Source organism: Mesoplodon mirus (assembly GCF_964341445.2).
Source record: "Mesoplodon mirus genome assembly, chromosome: 15".
Taxonomy (NCBI): Eukaryota; Metazoa; Chordata; class Mammalia; order Artiodactyla; family Ziphiidae; genus Mesoplodon; species Mesoplodon mirus.
Genome location: NC_138991.1, coordinates 16,072,029 through 16,097,132, shown reverse-complemented (window position 1 = coordinate 16,097,132; position 25,104 = coordinate 16,072,029). Strand labels below are relative to the sequence as shown.

Sequence of the window (25,104 nt, the reverse complement as noted above, 5' to 3'; positions counted from 1 at the left end):
CCCTTGCGGAGCACAGGCTCCGGACACGCAGGCTCAGCGGCCATGGCTCACGGGCCAGCCGCTCCGCGGCATGTGGGATCTTCCCAGACCGGGGTACGAACCCGTGTCCCCTGCATCGGCAGGCGGACTCTCAACCACTGCGCCACCAGGGAAGCCCTGAATATATTTTTTAAAGCCTTTAAAGCACATATATGATTCCTAGAGTACAATTCAACAGTTTTCATTAGAAATTACGGATCAGCAGTATCTAAGCTGTTTAGGGACCCCGAGTCTGTTCATGTACCCTCACTGCACTGGACAAAATAATTTCAGCACATTGCTGTTCACATAACCAACTGATTTCTTTCATTTTCATTTCTTGTGTTTTCTTTGAATAAAAATGTACTATTTAAAAAATATGTTTATTGGGCTTCCCTGGTGGCGCAGTGGTTGAGAGTCCGCCTGCCGATGCAGGGGACACGGGTTCGTGCCCCAGTCCGGGAAGATCCCACATGCCGTGGAGCGGCTGGGCCCATGAGCCATGGCCGCTGAGTCTGCGCGTCCGGAACCTGTGCTCCTGAAAGGGAGAGGCCACAGCAGTGAGAGGCCCACGTACCGCAAAAAAAAAAATGCATATATATGTTTATTTAAGTATATTGTTCACACAGAAAAGAGTATGAATCATAAATCACAAATAGATTAATGAAATTTTATAAAGATGACCACTTTTTAAAACAGAAGTAAAATAGAACAGAAAACATCCTAGTGCATCTCATGTAGTCACAGTAAATTTCGTGTGTGAAAATTTTGTTCATTTCTATGGTAATGGATGTGTGTGTGGGGTTGTGATAATACCAACAATTTATAGATCACATACTAGGGCTTTACAAATAGTAACTCCTTACCTTCACAATGACCCTGTGAGGTAGGGGCTATAATTGTCTTTACCCTTTTATAGATGAGGAAATGGAGCCACAGAGAAGTTTGAGTCACTCAGTGAAAGTGACAGATGCCTTAAGAGGTGATGCTAAGGTTCCAACCCAGGCAGTCAGGCTCCAGAGTCTGTGTTTTGACTACCACCTTTATTGCCACTGTATATAAAGTATGGGATGTAAATGTGTTACTTACTGAGGGTCATAGTCAAAAGGGTTTAAAAGTCACTGGACAGAATGTTCCCAAAGGTTCTTTATAGATCTAAAAATAGCATACTTTTCCTTAAGTGTACCCACAGGGAACAGGGGCTGATTTTCAGTAGTACATTGACAAACACTTTTAAATCTTACTGAATTTATTTTACTGTGTGTTAGAAAAATTTATAACTAGAATATTGAAGCACTAATATAAAATATGCTTTATCCTTTAAAAGATTAATGTATGTCCTCAAAAGAAAGAAAATTATCAAGTAAATACTTACAGATAAATAAAATACAGGTGCTGGGCAAATATGGTAAAAATCATAAAGAGGAATGCAAATGTCTGGGGCTTTGGGGTCAGATACTGAACTTGGCATCAGAAGGCCCACATCTGGGTCCTGGACTATTCATTCCCTAGCTCTGGTTTATTTCATCTCTCTTTAAAAAAATTTTTATTTTATATTGGAATATAGTTGATTTATTTATTTTTTACTATTTTGGTTTATTTTTTTATATCTTTATTGGAGTATAATTGCTTCACAATGTTGTGTTAGTTTCTCCTGTACAACAAAATGAATCAGCTACATGTATATAGTTGATTTATAATGTTGTGTTAGTTTCAGGTGTACAGCAAAGTGATTCAGTTATACATATACATATATCTATTCTTTTTCAGATTCTTTTCCATTTTAGGTAATTACAGAGTATTGAGTAGAGTTCCCTGTGCTATACAGTAGGTCCTTGTTGATTATTTTATCTCTTTTTTTAAAAAATAAATTTATTTATTTATTTTTGGCTGCATTGGGTCTTTGTTGCTGCACGCGGGGCTTTCTCTAGTTGTGGTGAGCGAGGGCTACTCTTCATTGCAGTGCGCAGGCTTCTCATTGCAGTGGCTTCTCTTGTTGTGGAGCACAGGCTCTAGGCATATGGGCTTCAGCAGCTGTGGTGACAGGCTCAGTAGTTGTGTTTCGTTGGTTCTAGAGTGCAGGCTCAGTAGTTGTGGCACACGGGCTTAGGTGCTCCGCGGCATGTGTGATCTTCCTGGACCAGGGCTCAAACCCATGTCCCCTGCATTGGCAGGCAGTTTGTTAACCACTGTGCCATGAGGGAAGCCTATTTTATCTCTTATAGAGTACTTACAATGGGCCAGGCACTGTTCTAAACACTTCATAAAAATTACCTCCTTTTAAAGTAACCTAAATGTCCATCAACAGAAGAATGGATAAAGAAGATGTGGTATATATATACAATGAAATACTACTCAGCCATAAAAAAGAATGAAATAGTGATATTTGCAGCAACATGGATGGACCTAGAGATAATCATACTAAGTGAAGTAAGTCAGACAAATACAAATATCATAATGATATCACTTATATGTGGAATCTAAAATATGATACAAATGAACATACAAAACAGAAGCAGTCTCAAAGACATGGAAAACAAACTTATTGTTACCAAATGGGAAAAGGGAGGAGGGATAAATTAGGAGTTTGGGATTAGTGGATATAAACTACTATATATAAAATAAATAAATGACAATGTCCTACTGTATAGCACAGGGAACTATATTCAATATCTTGTAATACCCTATAATGAAAAAGAATATATATATATATATATATATATATATATATATATATATATATCCGAATCACTTTGCTGTATACCAGAAACTAACACAACATTGTAAATCAACTATACTTGAATTTTTAAAAATTACTTCTTTTAATCCTTACAACTGCCCATTGAGTAGGTATTGTCACCATACCCATTTCTCATTAGAGGTAACAAAGGCTCAGAGAGGTTAAAAAACCTACCCACACAGACTACAAGAGGCAGAGCTAGGACTCAAACCCAGGCATTGTATTAGTAAGGACAAAGATGTTAAAAAAAACAAAACAAAAAACCAGACAGTAGCATGGTGGTTGACAGGGCTAAGGGTGGGGGAAATGGGGAAATGTTGGTTAAAAGATACAAACTTTCAGTTATAAGATAAATAAGTTCTGAGTATATAATGTACAGCATGGTGACAATGGTTCATAATACTTGTATACTTGAAATTTGTTAAGAGTAGATCGTAGGCATTCTCACCAAAAAAAAAAAAAAAAAAGTAACTATGTGAGGCAATGGATGTGTTAATTAACTTGGTTGCAGGAATCATTTCACTATATATATATACATACATATATATATATATATATATATACATACATACATATATATATATATACATACATATATATATATACATATATACCTAATCATCATGTTGTACACTTTTTATTTTTTTTTAAGAAGATGTTGGGGGTAGGAATTTATTAATTTATTTATTTTTGCTGTGTTGGGTCTTCATTTCTGTGCGAGGGCTTTCTCTAGTTGTGGCAAGCGGGGGCCACTCTTCATCGCGGTGCGCGGGCCTCTCACTATCGCGGCCTCTCTTGCTGTGGAGCACAGGCTCCGGACGCGCAGGCTCAGTAGTTGTGGCTCACGGGCCTAGTTGCTCCGCGGCATGTGGGATCCTCCCAGACCAGGGCTCGAACCCGTGTCCCCTGCATTAGCAGGCAGATTCTCAACCACTGCGCCACCAGGGAAGCCCACGTTGTACAATTTAAGTGCATTACAATTTTATTTGCCAATTATACCACAATAAGGATGGTGGAAAAAAAAAAAGGACAATACTAGCTGGTATTGTAATGTAAGAAAGAAGAGGTTATCTCCTTCACACAGGGACCCTGGCTCCTTCCATCTTGTTTGGAAGATGGGTTTTATTTTAACCACCCTACTGTGATAGGTGGAATTTCCTTTATCATTCTGGGCTCCAGCTCCTCCTCTGAAAATAGGGGTTAATAATGCTGGTTCCACAATAGCTCTGCAGATCAAGGGGATGGGTACAAAGGTCTTCTGCAAACTGCAACCAATTCCAGTGGATTTCAAGAGTTAGTGTTATTTATGTTGGCCAACACCTACCTTATAGTGTTATTGTAAAGATTAATTGAGATATTGCATGGAAACGCCTTTGTTCATGTACAGACTCCATCAGCTGTGAACAGTAGTAAGAATAATAGTGCAGTTAGGCAAATGAAACAATGAATATTGACTTACCTCCAAATTGGAAAATAGTTTATAGCATCTTTCCTATTAGCAAATTAAACTATTACATCTAAGACTGAAAAATAAAGAAGTAGCAGTATAACCACGATATTTAGAAATATAAAAGACAACACCAGGAGGGAAGAAAACCTAGCTAAAATAGTTGCAAGTGGTTGCCCCTGAGCTGTGGGAATCAGGTTCAAGAAAGAGTGGGTGGGACTTCCCTGGTGGTGCAGTGGTTAAGAATCCGCCTGCCAATGCAGGGGACCCTGGTTCGAGCCCTGGTCCAGGAAGACCCCACATGCCGTGGAGCAACTAAGCCCATGCGCCACAACTACTGAGCCTGCGATCCATAACTACTAAGCCCGCGTGCTGCAACTACTGAAGCCCGTGCACCTAGAGCCCGTGTTATGCATGGAGGTGTCTCTCCTCCACCAAAAAATAAATTAATTAATTTAAAAAAAAAAAGAAAGAGTGGGTGGGCAAGTACTGCAATTTATTTATTTATTTTAATTTATTTTGTATTTATTTATTTTATTTATTTATTTTTGGCTGCGTTGGGTCTTCATTGCTGTGCACGGGCTTTCTCTAGTTGTGACAAGCGGGGGTGCTCAGGCTTCTCCTGGTGGCTTCTCTTGTTGTGGAGCATGGGCTCTAGGCACGCAGGCTTCAGTAGTTGCAGCACGTGGGCTCAGTAGTTATAGCTCATGGGCTCTAGAGCACAGGCTCAGTAGTGGTGGCACACCGGCTTAGTTGCTCCCCGGCACGTGGGATCTTCCCGGACCAGGGCTCGAACCCGTGTCCCCTGCATTGGCAGGCGGATTCTCAACCACTGCGCCACCAGGCAAGCCCTACTGCAATTTATTATCAGCTTTGTAGAAGTATTTGATTTTTTCAGTTGGGTACCTATAGCGCTTTCATAAAAGTTTTGAAACAATTTTTAAATTAAAAAGGAAAAGGGAATAAACACTACTTCAGACACCCTCAAGGGTACTTGAAAACAAGAGTCCTGGGACAGAAATCCACAAAGGGAAAGGGCGGAGTTAAAGTTAGAAATTCAAGATACAATTGCATTTAAAATCCCTGCTGAATACCTTCTAATTGCTTTGTGTCACACTGAAAAGAAAAGCTAAGCTCTTTTCCCAGACCTAAAAGGACCCCTGGGGTCTGACTCTTGTCTGCCCTCCTGTTGGCCTCTCCTGTCTTTCTCCCTTTTGCTCACTCCACTTCAGCCACTTGGGCCTTTCTACTGTCCTTCAATCACGCCAAGCACATTCCTGCCCTAGGGCCTTTGTACTTGGGGTTCCTTTGGCCAGGACCACCCTTTACCCAGATCTTCCCATAACTGATTTCTTCTCCTAGTTTGGTTCTTAGCTCAAATGTCCCCACTCAGAGCGGCCTTCCTTGACCACCCCATCTAAGACTGCCTCTCCTCCAGCCACCACTATCAATCCCTTTATCCTCTACAGCTCTGGAATTGTGAATTCGCTGATCTGTTTATTATCTGTTTCCTCCACTACAATGTCAGTTCCATGAGAGTGGGGAATCTGGCCATCTTGCTATATCCTCAGCATGTAGAACAGTGCTTGGTACACAGTAGGCGCTCCATAAATATTTGTGGAATGAGCAAATGCAGAAGGGGACAGCTGAGTCAGTATGCTGAATGGCTGGACGGGCCGGTGACGTGAGGAGGAAGCTGCAGCCTCTGCCTGGGCCCTGCCCTGGGTAAATAGTCCTCCCTGTGCCCAGACAGCCACTATTTAACAACTGTCTGCCACGGGACTGGCCAAGCCTGGGCCGTCACACAGCCAAGGCTCCAGGATTCCCTGGAACAAGCAACAGAGGCAGCCACACCTCAGGGAAAGCTTGTGAAGGAACAGGTCAAAAAGTTATCCAAACAGGCATGAGGAAAGGCAGAGGAGGTGCTGAGACACAGAGAGAGCAGTTGGCCCTTCCCTGGGCAGAGCCCAGAGGAGCACAGCCAGTGGGCAGCTTCCCAGATGGGGCCTGGCCTCCAGAGCCCAGTTCTGGTCCTGGCTCTGGTCCCGACTTGCAGAGGGACCTCAGACACTTGCCACCTCTGGGCCTCAGTTTCCTCTTCTGTAAATCAAGAGACCGTGGACTGATCAGTGGTTTCAAGCTTAAAAAAAAAAAAAAAAAAGGCAGTGGCATTCTTTCTTCAAACAAAATCTTACCGGAAACCAATTTGCGGGAATGATACAAAGGAGGCACCTGGGTTAAAGGAAGTGTCGGGGTGCAGAATGCTGCCCACCCTGTAGCCCCTGGCCCTTCAAAGTAGCCCCAGGGTGAAAACCACCAGGCTCCTTTGTCTCCGAGGTTCTTCACCGAGAGTCTTGTAATTAAACCTAGACCCAGGTTCAAGCCTCACAGTGGGATATTAGGTCATCGACTCCACCTTTCTGAGCCTTGGTTTCCCTCTCTAAATCTGGCATTGTAAACAGTACCTCCTTCACCGTGTCAAATGTTCAGCCCAGAACCTGGGACCTAGGAAATTCTCAATAAGAATAGTGAAAAATCAATGTTGGTTATTAGCGGAAGCAGCAGAAATGACCCGAAGGGCCAGTTCTTTGTCTTTACTGTGAGTGGGGAAAATATTTAACCACTCTGAACCTCAGTTTCTTCCTCCGTAAAACATGACCAAAGGTTCAAAGGAGATCAGAGGTTGAGATCCAGGCCACCCAGTTTTGTTTTTAGATAAAACTTCAATTGACTTCTAACCTTTCAAAACCCCAACTTCCAGCCTCTTTCAAAAAACTGGAAGCTCTAGCAACACTGATTCCCCATAACCGTGAGGCAAAAGCCCCCTGGAGCTAATTTAGGCTGGGCGTGCTTTCTCTAATTTGCCACAGTCCCCACCATTCCTTAGTGTCTCTACACTAAAGTTATATTAATAAACGTAAACCATTATATTTGCTGTGTTTTCTTATAGGAAAGTGTGAAACCTGCTTATACTCTATCTGCTCCATATATCTCTATCTGGGCACAGAGGGCACTTGAGTTTCGGACCCCTGATTGCTAAGACCAAGGCGAAGCTCATTATTTGTGAGCGCAATTTCCTATTTCATAGACTTACTATTTTTTGATGTGACTACTAGAACATTGTAAATTATATATGTGGTCCACATTATATTTCTGTTGGACACAGCTGCTCTAGCACCTAGGATTCTTTAGCAGCTAACTCATCCTGTCTCCATTTCCCATTCTGAATAGACTAGTTCTAGCCAAATGTCTTGGGCAGGTATCCCTGGCTGGGTCTTCTCCCCAGCCCACAGTCTCTCTGGGGTCCTCACCCTTGTTGCTTGCCTGGTTTGGGGCGGGGGGGTGGGGGGGCAGGGTGATGACCCAGGCTCTAGAACTCAAGGCTTGTCTTCTAGAATTCTACACTTGGGAAATCTCACCTCCCAGCCCCCATGGCAGCCATTGTGTTCTCTTTATCAGACATTCACATAAAACAATAGTCAATCTGAATCTTAATTACACACCCATTCTTCTGTCTCCAGCCTGTGAATTTACCCCCAAATCCTGTGATTTGGGGGGGTGGAGTTGGGGAGGGGAGAGGATTATTTTTTTTCCCCTTCTCCAGGGCAAGTCATAGTTTTTCTAGAGATAAGGTGTTCGGAGTATGGGGGAGGGACACGGATCCTCCCACAGTGAAGGTGCTGACTTTGTTTTTGGAGGAGGTAGTATCCACCCACAGCTCCTCTGAGATGAGAGAATCCTGAAGGACTTAGGGTGCTGGGAGGAAAAGGAATCTCACAGTGATGAAGACCCTCTTCAGATGGGGAGGGCTTATATGGTAGTGGCTGAGAATTTGTGGTGCAGAGTTAGGCAGACTTGGGTTAGAGCCTTGCAAGCTGTATGACCTTGGACAGGTGACTTTACCTCTCTGACCCTCAGTCTCCTCATCTATAAAATGAGGATAAAAATAGTTCTATTCTAACACAGTGCTTGGGACATAAGTGTTCCATAAATGCTAGCAATCATCATACCTTTTGAAAAAGGCATACATTGGCATATGGAGTAAATTTAGTTCTTTTTTTATTTCACTTCTGTGCATTTTTGTAATTCTTTTACCATGAACCTGCTTCAGTTAAATCATAAAAAGTTAGTTGAGTGAAGAGGAATAAAATTGAGTGAAAATGTCATCCTAAGGCTGGGCTCCAACATGGGGTTTTAGAGCTGGAAACAGGTAAGAGAACCTTAGAGTCTAAACTTCACACACCCATTTAATATCTTAATAAGCTGAGGCCCCAAGAAGAAAGATGATTTGGCCAAAGTCATACAGCACATTAGTGGCAGAGCCAAAACTAGAACAGTGATGGTGAGGATTGGAAGGAAACTTGGAGGTGACTAGGTCAGCCTTTCTCAAGGCGAGACCGCTCAGACAAGGAGGATTCTACCCTGAGATGTCTGAAAAACGTTGGTTAAAGAAATCTATACAAATTTCATTATCAGAGAACTTCTCAGAGACCTTAACACAGGACAATGAATGCCTCGGGCACTCCAAGAGAAGCCTCCAGTGTGTTCACATTAGCTCATCACAGAGCCCCTTGAAAACATCAACACCCGTGAAAGCTCTCCCTGCCCCCCAACAGAGAAATTCTCTAGCTGAATACATTCCTAGATTTAAGAAAAAAAATTGTAGAGATATTTTAAATAGTATGATTTAACAGTTACATTACAGACTGTTGCTGGTATGTAGAAAGACAGTTAATTTTTTTCACTATCTTCTTTCTAAAAAATTTGTAATTATTCCCTAATATTGCAGAAAAGTAGAGAGAATAATATTGTGAACACTGATGTACCCATCACTCAGTTTTGTCGAGCCCTACATGCAAGACCATATTTTCATTTGATTCATTTTTTGTTTGTTTTAATGACAAATGAAACATTCCACTTAGACTTGAAGCCTCACCTTGTACTCCTCCTCATTCCCTTGCTTTGCCACCCTTCTCAGAGGTGACCCCGTCAATATTTGCTGTTCATCATTGCTAGACATGTTTTTATACTTTCACTCCACATGGCTACATAAACTATATATAACATTGTTTTTCATATCTGGAAAACTTATTCAAATGTTGTGTGTATCCTTCAGCCACTGCCTTTTATTTTTGGATCTTCCCATGCAGCTACAAGCAACACTAGGGCACTCATTGAAAATGGTGAATGAACATCCCAAAGTATATTTATTCCAGTTTTTGACAATGGAGTTGTTTCCAGCTTTTCACTATTTTAAACAAGGCTACAAAGAACATTCTTATACCTGTGGGTGAGAGTTTCTCTAGGATAATGGGGAGGAGTGGAATTTCTGGATTTCAGGCAGTGGGCATCTTCACTTTGATGAGATGTTGGCAAATTGCTCGATCTTGCCCACCAACTGTCACTTTGGTCAGTAGCATCTAGGAGTTCTGGTTGCTCCACAACTTCCTCCACACTTGACTCTGAAAGATGATGAATGTAAAATGAGAATTTGCATTTCCCATATTTCTAGAGAGGGAAAGGCTCCTTTTGCCATTTGAATTTCCTCTGTGAGTGTGTGTGTTCATATCCTTTGCCCATTTTTCTATTGCCTTATTTATCTTTTCTTAACAATTTGAAGGAATTACTTATTCTCAGTACAGATCCTTTTTTCAGTTGTATTAGTGGAAAATACCATTAATCAGTCTGTAGCTCATCTTTTCACTCTCTTTAGAGTATCTTCTGTTGTACAGAAGTTTACAATTGTAATGTAGTTAAGTTTTGGTTAGATAATAAATAAGATCATTAAATTTAATCATCTTTTCCTTTATAGTGTGTGCTTTTTGTTTTTTGCAGTGCCCTGAAATCATTAAGATATTATGCTAAACGTTTTCTATAATTTTTAAAGTTTTATTTCTCATACATAGATCTTTATTCCATAGGAATTGATTTTTGTGTGTGATATGAAATAGAGATGCCATTATATTTTTCTTCATATGGATAACCAATTGACCCAGACAATTATTGACTAGGGTGTCCTTTCTTGACTGATATGCAATGCCATTGCTTTTGTCCCTCATTTTCAGACATATGTAGATCTGTTTCTAGGCTCTCTATACTGTTCCACTTATCTTTAGTAGCCACACTTAAACAATGAAAAAAAAAAAAAAGGTAAGTGAGTCTATTGGTACAATTATACGAAAATAAAACATTTAATTTTTTTAAGTTCAAAAAAGAAAGAGTTAGGGCTTCCCTGGTGGCGCAGTGGTTGAGAATCTACTTGCTAATGCAGGGGACACGGGTTCGAGCCCTGGTCTGGGAGGATCCCACATGCCGTGGAGCCGCTGGGCCCATGAGCCACAACTACTGAGCCTGCGCGTCTGGAGCCTGTGCTCCGCAACAAGAGAGGCTGCGATAGTGAGAGGCCCGCGCACTGCGATGAAGAGTGGCCCCCGCTTGCCACAATTAGAGAAAGCCCTCACACAGAAACGAAGACCCAACACAGCAAAAATAAATAAATTAATTAATAAACTCCTACCCCCAACATCTTAAAAAAAAAAAAAGAAAAAAAAAGAGTTAAAATTATTTAATATTTTATTCAACCCAAAATAGCTAAAATATTATTTCAACATTTAATCAATCAAAAATAATTAAGAGATATTTTTCTTTTATATACTAGGGCTTCAAAATACAATGTGTATTTTACACTTCTCTAGTGTAAAGCACATCTCAGTTTGAACTAGCCACATTTCAAATGCTCAATGGCCACATGGGGCTAGTGGTTACCATACTGGACAGTGAAAGTATAGCTTTATGTGTCATAGAGCATGTTCTCCTCATATTACAGTTGTTTTTTAAAAAATTATCTTGTTTATTCTCTTTGCTCATTCACGTAAATTTTAAGATGAGACTGAACAGGACAAAACAAAGTTTGGAGACCAACAGCCTATTTGTCTCCACTGGATTTCAATAAAGGCAACTAACATATTTTGAGTGCTTGCAATTTGCCAACTACCGTGCTAAGTAGTTTTGTCCTGTTGGGCTTCTAATTGAAATTACATTGAATTTATTGACTAATTTGGGAAGAACTGACATCTTTGCATAATGAAGCTGTTAACCTAAGACAATAAAAGAGCCAGTTATTTTTTCTAGCAAAATGGGTTTATTTGGGAGCAGCAAAGAAATGCAATTTGGGACATGCAACTATGGTGAACTATATGCAAGTTTGGTAAACTAAGGGAGAGGAAACTCTTCTATAGAGGAAAAAACGAAGTTGGGATGGGCTGGTATAAACAAACAGTCCATTAGAGGAAACTGGGAGTTGGAAGTATAGTGGCTTTTCATTGGCTGAGTTGTGACAGTCTCTCGTTGGCTGAGCTGTTGTCAGGCCAGGAGAAAATCTTTCTTCCTCCTGCTGCCCGTAGTAAAGTAGTGTCACTTTCTTCCAGAGATGTAAGGTACATCTCTTGCTGTTGGGATCTGTATTGAGATTAAGTAGTATGTGCATGAGAGCTCCCCCTTCTGGCCTTCTGACTTTGTTTTAATGAGGTTTCCCTTTATAATTTTCAAAAATCCTTCTGACCATGATACATTTATATAGGTTTGCTTTTATGTTTTTAAAATAAAGTTCAATAATTTTAATACATAAAGGACTTCTGTTAGATTAATCCTAGCAATAATCCCTATTGCTATCATAAATAATTTTTTAAATTGAATCTTCTCATTTGTTGATATTAGTGTATAGAAACCAACTGCTTTTGACATACTGAAAATGTATCCCGCAATTTTGTTAAATTCCCTTATTAGATCTGTTTTTAATTTCTTATCTTATTGTATTGTTTGGGTCTCTAGTAAAATATCAAAGAGAAGCAGTAATAATGGGTATAGTTTGTCTATGAGTAGCTGAGACACAAAATAGTAGTAGTTTATACAAAATAGAAGATTACTCCTCAGATTATAAAAGTCCAGAGGGAGGCAATCTAAGGTTAGTATGGTGGTTCTTCCCCATAACAGTCCTCAGGAACCCTTTCATCCCCATGAGGTCTTCATCCTCATGGTCCAAGATGGCTGCCAGAGCTCCAACCATACAGCCATGTTACAGGCAGAAAGAAGGAGCAAGAGACAAAGAAGAAAAAGGAGTAAAAGTCATGTTCCAGCTGTCTTTTAAAAAAGTTCCTGGAAGCTGCCATATTACATTTCTGATCATACTTCATTAGCCAGAACATATTCACATGGTCTCCCCTAGCTTTAAGGAATGCTTGAGATAAGTTTTTTGACGGGGCATTCATGTGTTCAAATGAAAACTGGAGGTTCTATTACAAAGGAAGACAAGGAGACTATATAATACAGAACAGACAACTTGCAGCCTCTGCCACAGTGGGCAACCTTGTTTTATTCTTGACTTTAAAGGGACTTTGGCCTTTTTAAGTAAGATATCTGCTTTAGATTTTTGGTAGGTAACTTTTACTGGGTTTTAAAAAGTTTCTTCTAAGGAAGCTAGAAGTTTTGCTTGCTTGGTTTTTAATCACAATGTTGAATTGTCTTAATTGCTTTTTGTGCATCTACTAAGATAATCACATTTTTTTCTCTTTTAGTCTGCTAATTTAGTAATATTCTAATGTTAAACCATCCTTGTATTCTTGGAATTAAACCTAAATTTGTCAGGATGAAATACATATATTTTATACATTGATGAAATTTTTTAAAATTGTGGTAAAATATACATAAAATTTACCATTTTAGCCATTTTAAAATGTATTATTCAGAGGCATCTAGTATATTCACATTGTTATACAACCTCCACCACCACCCAACTCTTGAAAATTTTTATCTGTTTCCATTAGAAGATAACTCTCCAAGCTTCTCTGCCCCCAGCCCCCAGCAACCGCCATTCTATTCTACGAATCTGACTACTCAAAGTACCACTGTAAATGGGATTATACAGCATTTGTCCTTTTGTGATTGGCTTACTTCACTTAGCAAAGAGTCCTCGGGGTTCATTCATGTTGCAGCATGTATCAGAATTTCCTTCATCTTTAAGGCTGTTGTATGTATATATAACATTTTGTTTTTCGGTTCATCTCTTAATTGACACTTGCTTCTGCCTTTGGGCTATCGTGTATAATGTTGCTATGAAATGGTGTAAAAATATCTCTTCCAGACTGCTTTCAATTATTTTGGGTATATACCCAGAAGTTGTATTGCTGAATCATATGGTAATTCTATTTTTAATTTTTTAAGGAAGTGTTATACTGCTTTCCATAGTGGCTGCATTATTTTACATTCTCACCAGCAGTGAGAAAGTGTTCCAATTTCTCCACATCCTTACCAAAGCTTATTATCTTTTTTTTTTTTTATCCATCCTAATAGGGTGAAGTGGTTATCTCATTCTGGTTTTGATTTGCATTTCACTCATGATTACTGATGTTGAGCATATTTTCATGTGTTTCTCGGTCATTTGTATATCTTCTCTGGAGTAATGTCTATTCAAATCCATTGCCCATTTTAAAATCAGGTTTTTTGTTGTTGCGTTGTAGGAATTCTTTATATATTCTGAATATTAACCCCTTATCAGACATGATTTGCAAATATTTTCTCCCATTCCATGGGTTGCCTTTTCACTCTGTTAATAATGTCCTTTGGTGCACAAAATTTTTCATTTCAATGTAATCCAATTTATCTATTTTTTCTTTTGTTACCTGTGCTTTTGGTGTCATCTCCAAGAAATCACTGCTAAATCCAGCATCATGAATATTTCCCTCATGTTTTCTTCTAAAAGTTTTATAGTTTTAACTCTTACACTTAGGTCTTTAACCCATTTTGTGCTAATTCTTTTACATATGTAAGCTAAGCGTCCAGCTTCACTCTTTCACATGTGAATATCCAGTTTTTCCAACATGAATTTGGTTTGGATCACATTTTATTTAAGACTTTTACAGCTGGGAAATGCTACTTTGATTCAATCTTTGATCCATTGCTAGAATCCTCTCACCATCCTCCCTGACAGGTGGTCATTTAGCTTGGGTTTGATACTTCTAGTGACAGGACACTCACTACTTAATAAAGCAGCTTTCCCCCTGGTAGTATCATTGTATCCAGTAGAAAAATCTTCTTCATTTTCAGCACAAATCTTCCTCCCTATACGATCCATCTGTTGGTCCTAATTTGTCCTCTGGGGCTCCGAGAATAGGGGAACACCCTTTTCCAAAGGAAAGTACTTTGAATTCAGTAAATAACACAACTGCATGGTGGGCAACTATGTGCTGGGTTTATAAGGTTTATCACATTTATTCCACAAAGCAATCTATGAAGAGGTCCTATTATTGATTCCTGTTTCTCAGATGAAACAAATGAGGCTTGAAGAACTTATCATTTTCACAGGGTTGAACAATTATGTAAATGGTACCACTGATATTTCAAAGGCAGTGGCCTTGACCACTCTGTACACTGCCCCTCTCTTCCCCAACAGTCAGCCCAGAACCCTTTTGGATCTTCAATTATTCTCTAAAGGGTATGGTTTTCTCACCCTGGCCCATCCTAGGAAAATTTTAAGTGTTTCTATTAATATTGAAATCAGGGCTTCCCTGGTGGCGCAGTGGTTGAGAGTCCGCCTGCCAATGCAGGGGACATGGGTTCGTGTCCCGGTCCGGGAAGATCCCACATGCTACGGAGCGGCTAGACCCTTGAGCCATGGCCGCTGAGCCTGCGCGTCCGGAGCCTGTGCTCCGCAACGGGAGAGGCCATGGCAGTGAGGGGCCAGCGTACTGCAAAAAAAAAAAAAAAAAATTGAAATCAAACACAGTTGTTTGTGTATGGTCCATGTATACAGAGGGCTTCTTAGCTCCTTTTTTTTTTTTTTTTTTTTTTTTTTTTTTGGTGGTACGCGGGCCTCTCACTGTTGTGGCCTCTCCCGTTGCGGAGCACAGGCTCCGGACGCACAGGCTCAGCGGCCATGGCTCAAGGGTCTAGCCGCTCCGTGGCATGTGGGATCTTCCCGGACCGGGGCACGAACCCGTGTCCCCTGCACTGGCAGGCGGACTCTCAACCACTGCGCCACCAGGGAAGCCCATATCCAACAAATATCTATTAAGTGCTTATTATGTGTTTAATTTTAAACTGTACAAGATGTGGGGTGTACCCTGGGGAACACATCAGACAAGGTTCATCTCCTTCATGGGGGTGGAAGAGATAGAAATAGATATACAAGTAACACAACATATGTGTAATTCCAAATTGTGATAGGCGGTAAGAAGAAAAATCAGGTCCGGGGACAGAGAATAAAGGGTGAAGGATGGGAAGAACCTACATAAATACGTAGGAGAGCCCTCCCAGACAAGGTGACAGTTAAATCGGGATCTGAAAGATCTTTCTTTTTTTTCAGGCCAGTGTGGCTGCAGCCACTGGGATGGGAGCGAATGGAATAAAATGAGGTTAGAAATGCAGGGCTATAGAAGCAAGATCACGCAGGCCTCACAGTTCATGGGAGTTTTGAATTCTATAAGTTTAGTATAAATGCATAAAAAGCTTGTTTAAGGGAGGGGCCTGTTCCAATCTGCTTGTAGAAAATCATCCCTGGCCCCTGGGTATAGAGTGGGTGGTAGAAGACCCAGAGCGGAAAAACAAGAGAAGTGAAAAGAGCTTTTGCAGACCTGGAGAGATGATGGGGGATGGGGACACGGTTGGCTGTGGTGGAGATGAAAAGATGGTGAAAATTTGAGATACTGTTGGAGGTAGCAAGAACTAGATTTTCTGAAGAGCTGGCAGGGGTGGGAGGAAGGACACAAAGATAATGACTCCCAGGATTTTGGCTTGAATAACTGACTTGGGGGTGGGGTGATGGACTATGACAATTAATGTAAGTATTATTATTGTTCTTTTTTTTTTTTTCTTCTTCTTTTTATTTCTTTTTCATGTTTTTTGTTTTTTTTTACAAACCCTTGTGTCGAGGGCTGACTTTCAATAGATCGCAGCGAGGGAGCTGCTCTGCTACGTACGAAACCCCGACCCAGAAGCAGGTCGTCTACGAATGGTTTAGCACCAGGTTCCCCACGAACGTGCGGTGCGTGACGGGCGAGGGGGCGGCCGCCTTTCCGGCCGCACCCCGTGTCCCAGGACGAAGGGCTCTCCGCACCGGACCCCGGTCCCGACGCGCGGCGGGGCGCTATTGTTCTTTTTTAAAACTGAGGAAGGGGAAAAGAATTGTCCTACTTCACAAAGTTAGTAAATGGACTCCAATTCAGGTGTGTTTAACTCCAAAGGTCTTGCTTTTCCCACTCTCCTGGACCCACACATTAATTTTTATAATGGGGGAGGATATTTAACGATATATCATTAAATATTGATATATGAATGCCCCGAATGCAACCATGGGCTTCCACATAGAACCCGCACAAAACCTGGGACCCTCATTAAAGGCGCTTGTACATTGGGACCGAAAGTTCTGAATATAAATTCCCTAGATGGTGTAATGGCAGCGCGGTGCCCGCCTTAGGAAACCAGTTTTAAAATATTGCGTTCTGATGGGTGCAGTGACCACGTGGTGAAGTGTGATAGGAGGAAAGTTAGCATGCCCCGTAACTAAACACAGCGAGTTGTGAATGGTGATCATGTCGAGCTGTCTTCCGCTGAGTTTGGAGAGTCGTAGTCCGTCTGGGCCTGTGATTGGTGGGATTATAATACGACCTCCGCTGTGATTGGTGAAGCCCGCTCGGTTGTTTAAAGGTTTCTGTACGCCAGTTCCTGCGTTGGCCACTAGGAGGAGCCCAGGACACGCAAAACGCGGCGCTGGGGCGCATCTGGGCCGTTTCCTCCCGGAGGCCCTCCGGATCTGAGCCGTGCAGGTTCTGCCCTGCGTCTCAGGGCCACCGAGGGACAGTTGGGCGTGGGGGGACGGCGTCAGGACTCCCAGCTTCTCTGCACAGCCCTTTTGGCCCTTTCCTCTGGCTCTCAGCCCCGCAGAGGGCATTGGCTGACCGACGGCTGCGGGTTCGCGAAGGTTTGTGAAGGCCCAGATCAAAATTGCAAAATTGTGGAGTCTGTCAGGTGAGACTCAGCTGCGCCCCCCGGCCGCGCCCTCTGCTCGCCTCGTAGCCCTCCTCTCAACTAACAGCCGCCAGTGTTTACAGCCTACACTCCCTTTAAGATCTTCAAAGAACTTTTCCAAAGCAGCATCTCACTGGAGCTTAGAATTGTCTCATGAAGGTCAAGGTCACTAGCTCGGAGATCACCGTATCCACAGTTACCCCCAACCATCCCCAGGCGCTATCACGTTGTACTGTTTCATTGTCTTCCCTGCACTTAACCACTATTTGAAATTCTCTTCTTTTTTATTCATTTACTTCCTCCTGTCTGTTACCACCGCACCTCTCCACCAGGATGTAAGCTCTGTGAGGGAGAGAAGAGGGTGGCCAGATCCAATACAGAATGCCCAGTTACATTTGAATTTGAGATAAACAACAGAAGTTTTAAAAGATATAAATTATGTCCCATGTGTTACTTGGTACCTACTTGTACTAAAAGAATTATTCATTGTTTATCTGAAATTCAGATGTAATTGGGCATCCTGTGTTTTTATTTGCTAAAACAGCAACCCTGTTGGGGAGGGATCTTACCTATTCACTGCTTCATCTCCAGCACCCACAGTAGTGCACATGGCATGTGCTGAATACATGTCGAGTGATTGGCTGGGCAAATTCCTTCATTCCTTCGCTCACTTATTCATCCAACCCATTATGTTAACTGCCAGCTGGGTCCTGGGACTATAAGGGTAAAATGAGACATAGTCCAATGGAAGAGGCAGACAACCAGTAACCACCATGTGATTACACTTTGACGATATAAAGTATTAGGGGCTGTGGGAGCACTGAGGGGGAGCCCTGACCTGTCCAAGCCAGCAGGACTGCCTGGAGGAAGAGGAAGATGAGACTTGGAGGATGAGGAGGCAAAGAGAGAGGTGTGACAGCTGCTCTGGGCAGAAGGTATGGCATGTGCAAAGGCCAGAGACAAGGCAGGGGCTACGGGATTGTGAAAGCTGCAAGTGGTTGGGGTGGAGGGCAGATGTACAGTGTGGATGGGGCAGTCAGAAAGAGGTGAGACGGAGACTCCGTTGCTGAGCATCAGTACCTACCAGTCAGGTGCCATAGTGATTGTGCCCATTGTATAGATCAGAAAACTGAGGCTGGGAGAAGTGAAATGCCTGGCCTAGGTTGACAGTCTGAGTGGAAAAGGCCTAGCTGAAGCAGATTCAGAAGGCTGAACTCTTCTGAAAAGGCTCTGGGTTAAGGATTATAACCCCCAACTGGAGAATGAAGAAACTGAGGCCCAGAAAGGTGACAGGGCTCTCCCTGTGAAGGAGGCTCCGTCCAGTTTAACAGGAGAACACTGAGGTAGTATGAGGGGTATGGGTTGTCTCAGGCCCTCCAGAGAGACAGCAGGAGGGCTGGAGCAGGACACAGGAGTTCAGGCCGCTGTGTCTCCTGTTCCTGTTTGGGTTGGGTCTCTAGGAGTCCCTTACTGAGCCCTGAGGCTAATTCCTTGCATGGGTCTTGGGCTGGTCTACAGTTTCCATGGAGACCGCCTCCCTCCATCCCTGAAATCTCATTGTGACTAGTATTAAGAGATTAACTCTGCCCGGCAGCCCTCGCAGGGTCTTGGGTGCCAGAGTGGCTGTGGGAGCTCCCTTAAGGATGAAGAGGTTGCCCACTGTGTGAGACCCCATAACACCAGGAGGAGGATGTCAGACTGGGGCCAGGGCTTCCCCCGGGATACCCCAGGTATGATCCTGACTCCACATCTACCTGGAAAGGAGGACGAGGTGGCGGGAGAGAGACACAGGACCTATGGGAGGAGTCCAGATTTTGGAGCCGTATAGAGATGTGGTCACCCCAGCCTCCAACCCAGGAAGGCCTGGGGTCTTGATGGGGGGACCCCATTCTGATCAAGGCAAGATCCAGATTCTGTCAACAAGGCGAGGGGAGCCTCACAGAGTCTTTTAGGGGTGTTTCAAGGCTACCTAAAGGCCAGCTTCCTAATCTGCTTCATTTTGCTTTGGGGAAACTGAGGCACAGAACAGGAAAGTGACTTGTCCCCAGTCAGTGAGTCAGTGAACTGAAGCAGGTCAGGAATCCAGAGGGAGCCCTGGGGTTGCCTGAGCAGAAAATGTTTGGTTAAAATGTCATTGCCCCTCTGCCATGAATCCCACATCCTCCTTCCTGACCTCCAAGGATGGGGTCCCCTCAGCCTTCTCTCCCCTGGGCTTGTCCCATCAGCCATGCTTCCCTTCCCTCCCCACCTCTCCCCCTCCTCCTGCCCTCCCCTGCTACCTGCATAATCTGAGCCTGCCAGAATGTCCCTGGCAGGCTCCACTCCACTGGAGGGCATGGCCACCGGGCCCTAACTGTCCCATCCAGGGGACATCCCCTCACTGGGTCACTATCAGGATGACTTTGGACATTTTTTGTTCCACGCTTCAGCCCCTCTGTGACTTCAGGGCCTGGATATGGTGGGGGCCCTGAGAGCCCATCCCCACCCCACCTCCTCCTGCCAGGCCTGCATTGGAGAGATTTAGGCCCAGTTCCAAAGCACTGCTGGGTCAGGCTTCCTGGAAGGCCACACTGGGGCAGGGGAGCAAACACCAGCTCTGGAGCCAAGTAGCGATAGTTCAAATGCTCTTGACTCAGCAGTGTGAGCCTCAGTTTCCTCACCTGTGGAGGGGGGCAATAACCCTTCCTTCCTCAAAGCTTCTTCTCATTTGCTATGGAAAAATCTCCAGGTTAGGCTATTAAATGAACAAAGTGAGATGCAGAACAGTTTAAGAGATGGGGGATGATATCGTATGATCTCATACGCTGCCTGGTCTGTACAGGGAAAGTTAAGGGAAGTGATTCGCTACAGTGAAGAGGGCAGTGGACTGGTGGACAGGAATTGGGGGTGGAAGCCAGACTTCTCAAAGTGCACCTTTTATATTGTTTTGACTTTTGAATCGTGTGCATGTAGTACCGATTCCAAAAGAAATGTAAGTGTTTTCATAGATTGGGTAAAATATCCAACCATCAGAATAATCGCTCAGACTTCAATAATGTGACAGGTGTGCAGCCAAGATGGAGACCCATGTACTAGGACTTGACTCAGGGACCGAGAAAACCTGACCCCGAGTCTCTGAATCCTTGACCTAGAAGGGCCCTTTATTTTAAGCTGATTTCATTTTGCCAATAGCAAATAATAGTCATCAGGACCAAGAATCAGGAACTCCCTACATGCCCACCACAGCGCCAAGCACTGTCTGAGTAGCATCCTGTTGAATTAGCATTCTGACTTTATGAGGAAGCTATTATGTTCCCATTTTACGGATGGGGAAATGGAGCCTCATTGAAGTTGCAGCTAGGAAGTTGTAGAACTTGGATGCACATCTAGGCCTTTCCAGCTCCAAAATTTTAAGCCCTCCTGTGGTAGGTCTCAATCTTAGTTGCATATCAGGATCACCAGAGAACTTTAAAAAATACTCATAGCCAGCACCCACTCACCCCCACCCCAAGATTTGATCATTGGACTGTGGTGGGGCCTTGGCATCAGTAGCGTTTAAAGGTCCCAGGTGATTCTAATTCACCATCAGGGTTGAATTTCTGCTTTATGCTAGACAACTTTTCAAATGGGAAACCAGGGCCCAAGAGGGAAATGACCTTGCCCAAGGTCACACAGTGGCTGGAAGCAGAGCTGGAACAGGGCTCACATGGAGCCTTTGTGAAAATAAGTGAATGGTGCCCCCCTCTGAGTGGGCAAATCTCCATGGGCAGTTGGCTTGGTAAGTGGAACAAGGGCTGGATTTCCACCTCCACTTGCCCCCTTAGCCAGAGAACCTTTGTGCAGTGAGCGACCTGTACAACTGTACGAGGTGACCGTGGCCTGAGTCTCGGGATCCCAAACACTTCATCTCAGTAACCTCCAGGCAGATCCCTAGAACCCTTCAGAACAAGGATGTGGGGAGCCCAAGGGTGGTTCCTGGGATGTGGGTTCATCCCTCACCTGAAGACCAGGGCCTGCACCCTTCAGACCCGAGAGGGTCGGGGCAAGGCCCCATCTAACTCCCAGAGTCACATCCAGCAGATAAAGTCAGGAACATAACCAGGAGGGAGGAACATACACACAGGAGGACAGCAACAGCCTCAGCCCAGAAGTCACAAGCCACCTGGCAGAAGGCAGCCTATGGGGAGGCCCCGCCCACACAGACCCAAGTCCTCCTAGCTTCCTTCCTGATCATTCTCTCGACCACACTCTCTACACTACCTATTGAGCCTTGCAGTCAGCATCTCCCATAATACCCTGCTCTCCAGCCAGAGTAGCTTCCATGCCCTTTCACCCTCACCCACCGTGTTCTCCACTTCTGGATGTTCCCTCTGCCCAGGATGCCACCTCCTCCAGGAAACCCTCCCTGACCACTCCAGCCCAGAGATATGTCTTCTTTCTGCCACCTTCCAGCCCTCACAGTCCATACACACAGCCCAACTGTGCCTTGGGATGGAGCTTATTTTATCATCATACTGGCCACTTTTCATTGACTACTTACTATGTGCCAGCCCTGGAAGGGCAGGGTGGCCTGGAGGTTAGGAGCACAGACTCTGGAGCACAGATTCTGCTCAGGTTGGAATCCCAGCTTCTTATAAGCTGTGTGAGCTGTGGCATATGATTCAACCTCTCTGTGCTCCAGGTTTGTAAGATAGTGATAAAAACATTGCCTTACTTCACAGAGTGGTTGGGAGGATTAATGAGTTAATACATGGAAACCCCTCAAAACAGCTTTATAAACATTGGCCATGGTTATCATTGCATATATCCCACTCCATTTCATCCTCACAACAGCCCTATGAGTTAGGTATTATTATTCCCAAATTACAGGTGAGAAAACTGAGACTCAGAGAGGTCTTGAGAGTCAGGGCAGGGCTCTGCATCCTTTTCTGTGGCCTGATGCCTCCAGAGAGAGGATGTGGCTGAGATGGGTTATAACTTTGAGCCTCTGGTTTGCAGCTCATGGCTGCTTCTCAGAAGGCCCACAGGACACAGGGCCAGGTGAGACCCCCCCCTGACTTGGGCCTTCCGGTGGCTCTCAGGCACCACTCTGCTTCCAGCCGGCCCCAGGAGGGAGGGTAAAAAGCAAAGAAGGGCCTTTCAGTGCCATCTTGTTCACTAACATCCAGAATACATCACTGAGTACCAGAGAGAGCTCCTGTCTGCCCCAGCCTAGCTGGAGACTCAGGACACCCGGGTGACCTTCTGTCCTTGGACGAGTCACTTCCCCCCTCTGGCCTCCTTCTCCCCATCTGTACGATGAGTGAGGGGATGAGGCTGGACCAGTAGTTTTCTGATTCTCATTAACAACAGCTGGCTCCACTGTCAAATGAAGTATTGAGGGACAGTGTCCCTAAGAGGCAGGCACTGGGTGAAGTGGGGCCTCTGCCTACACTGCCTTGGCTCCGGGACCTCAGAACCCAGTTTGAAAGGCCTTAGGCCGCATCCTCCTAAGGGCTCTCTTGGCTCTGACACTGCAGGATTCTAGAATCCCCAGCTCAAAGCGGCCGCTTCGCATCCCTGTTTGGAAAGCTCTCCCCCCGCCCCCCCCACCCCCCAGCGGCTTTTATCTCTCTTTGGTAACACAGCAAATTTGCTCAGGACCCAGAGCAGGGGAAACAAGCAGACTGTTGACTCTTGAGCAAAACCTACCCTTTGGAGAGCAGCAGAGGAGGCGCTCGCTGTGCGTGGGGTGGCCGAAGGCCTCTTGCATAACCCGGCGGCCTCCTGCCCACCCAGGCCTTTGCTTTGCAGGGTTAGGGGTGAGGCAAACCGCAAACTCATGCCCAGTTAATTTTTTAAGGCAAAATCAACAGGCTCAGCAATGATTAGCAGGCAGGTAAGTTCGTCTTAATCATGCTGAGGAGAGGGAGGAAGGAGGCTTCCAGGGGCCCAAGGATGGGGCTTAGTTATCAGTTAACCACATAAATGTTTCCTACCAAACCCACTGGCCTTCAGCCCTGAGCTTCCTCCTCTTCCTCTCGGAAGTACTTCCGTGGCACCCCAGCGAATGGCCGTCAGTCATTGAGTGAACAGACACTCTACCCTCTGGGGTCTGTAGGAGGCACTGCCAGGGCCCTTGAGGGCTGGGATGAAGCAAAGGGGACCTCACCAAGCTCCTGTTCTTCTTGTTAAGGCCAAGCTCCCCCTGCTGCCTCTGCATGGCCTTGAGCATGTGTCCTCCCTCCTCAGGGCTCGATGAGGGGCCCTGGGTCTATGTCCCAGGTTCAACCTACAGCCGGCTGCCACTCTCCTGGGGACCTCGGTGTCTCCATCTGCCAAATGGATGGATTGGCTGAGACACCCTGTCCAGTCTTGAAGTTCTATGATTGGATTAAGCCAACATGGCCTGTACCCAGGACGAGGAGGGTGGGATGAGCCATGTTCTAGGAGTGCTAGGAGGGAGAAAAGATGCCCGGAAGAGGGAGGGGGCCTACCTGGTATGTGCTGTCGGCACCAGCCAGTATCAGATCCCAGCTCCAGGAAGAAGGCTGTCCTCTCTGGTGGAAGGCAGGGGTCCCTGTGGGGTGGGCTGTGGCTGCAGGGATGACCTGACAGACCCCAGTTGGTCCAGGACCCCTCCCCCTAGACCTCGAGAGCTGCCAAAGGAAGCAGCAAGGCCACACCAGCCCTGGGCCTGCTGGCTGCCTGGACTGGAGTTTGGTCAGTTGTTGGGGACCTATATTGTGAGAAAGTTAGGACTTTGTCCACAAACTGGAATTTGAAATTTCAAAGGGGCGAAACTGAAGGGCCCTACCCAGGAGTGGAGATGGCTCTTGGCTTCTTTCCCCCACGACTTTTGTTCTCTGTCTTGATAAGTCCTGGGTTCCCTGCACTGCTCCCTGGGTTGTGGGCGGGGGAGGGGAGACAGGAGATAGTGGGGACTTGAGCGCCCAGGGGACATGAAGACGCCAGGCGGCCCGTGGTGGCTGGTGTCTGGAGGATGCCTCTGCACTTGCACGTGCCCCGGGACAAGCTCCTTCACTTCTCAGACCCCTGAGCTCCCTGGCAGTAATATGACAATGGAACCACTAGCCACCAGTGCTCCAGAATTCCAGGGTTCTCTCCAGGGATCCAGGAGGGAGGCAGCGTGGAGGGGGTAAAGCCCTCAAGCTCTGGAGTCAGACTCGGGTTCCAATTACAGCCCCTCCTGTTACATCATTATGGCCTTAGGCAAGTGACTTCCCCTCTTTGAGCCTCAGTTTTGTCACCTACAAAGTGGGACAGATGAAGAGAAGAGTGGAAGGTTCTTAGCACTGGGCCTAGCACAGATTCTCTCCAGAAACATTAGCCATTATTGTCATTTAAAAGAAAAATATTGTGGTCCAGAGCGGCGGCTCCCTTAACCACTATCCGCACCAGAGGCCTCAGCACCCTGACCACTGCCGCCCCTCCCCGACCCCTGGCTGCCCAGGACAGTGGTCTCAAAACACCCCTCCTTCGCTTCCTGAGGCCTCTGTTTCTCCATCTACAACGAAAAGGAGTGGGACCTCCAGCTGAGCTCTGAGACCTCTCTGTTTTCCCCTGGGAACTGGGGCATGTTGAGCTGGGGTCTGACTGCCCCAGGGGCCGGGCCAGAGATAAAGAAGGACTCCTGAGTTGATGGCATAGAGGCCAGGGTCTGTTCAGGCCTGGGCAAGCCGTCCCTGGAGTTCTCCTGTGCAGGGGTCCCGATTCCAACTGATTATGTGGCCAAGGTCAAGGAGTCAGCCACTGATGACAGTGATCAGTGCTGTTGCACTCTGTGCTTACGCTCGGTCATTTAATGCTCATACTGTCCCGGCGGAAAAGGTATCAAGCTGTCTGGTGCCAAAATGAGGGCTGAGAAAGCTGGAACCTGAGGTCGCAGAGTTTGGGAAGT

At 44.9% G+C, this 25,104-nt stretch overlaps 1 protein-coding gene and 1 long non-coding RNA gene across 3 annotated transcripts in view; one reads left to right on the top strand and one right to left on the bottom strand.

The window, feature by feature from the left end:
* LOC309816970 lies at positions 1-25,104 on the bottom strand. Of its 2 annotated transcripts, XR_014296079.1 has the most exons (5): positions 23,681-25,104; positions 17,795-17,941; positions 9,490-9,667; positions 4,083-4,155; positions 1-556 (listed from the first exon to the last, which is right to left on the bottom strand). It is a non-coding gene; the product is annotated as an uncharacterized lncRNA (long non-coding RNA). The 2 variants fall into 2 exon arrangements; XR_014296080.1 differs by lacking the exons at positions 1-556; positions 4,083-4,155 and having other exon boundaries at positions 9,060-9,667.
* The window catches only part of HNF4A (hepatocyte nuclear factor 4 alpha), a 32,923-nt gene continuing 30,753 nt past the window's right edge, over positions 22,935-25,104 (top strand). Inside the window, exon 1 of the mRNA XM_082644812.1 lies at positions 22,935-23,082. The gene's annotated coding sequence lies outside the window, so the exon portion shown is untranslated. The remainder of the gene's footprint in view (positions 23,083-25,104) is intronic.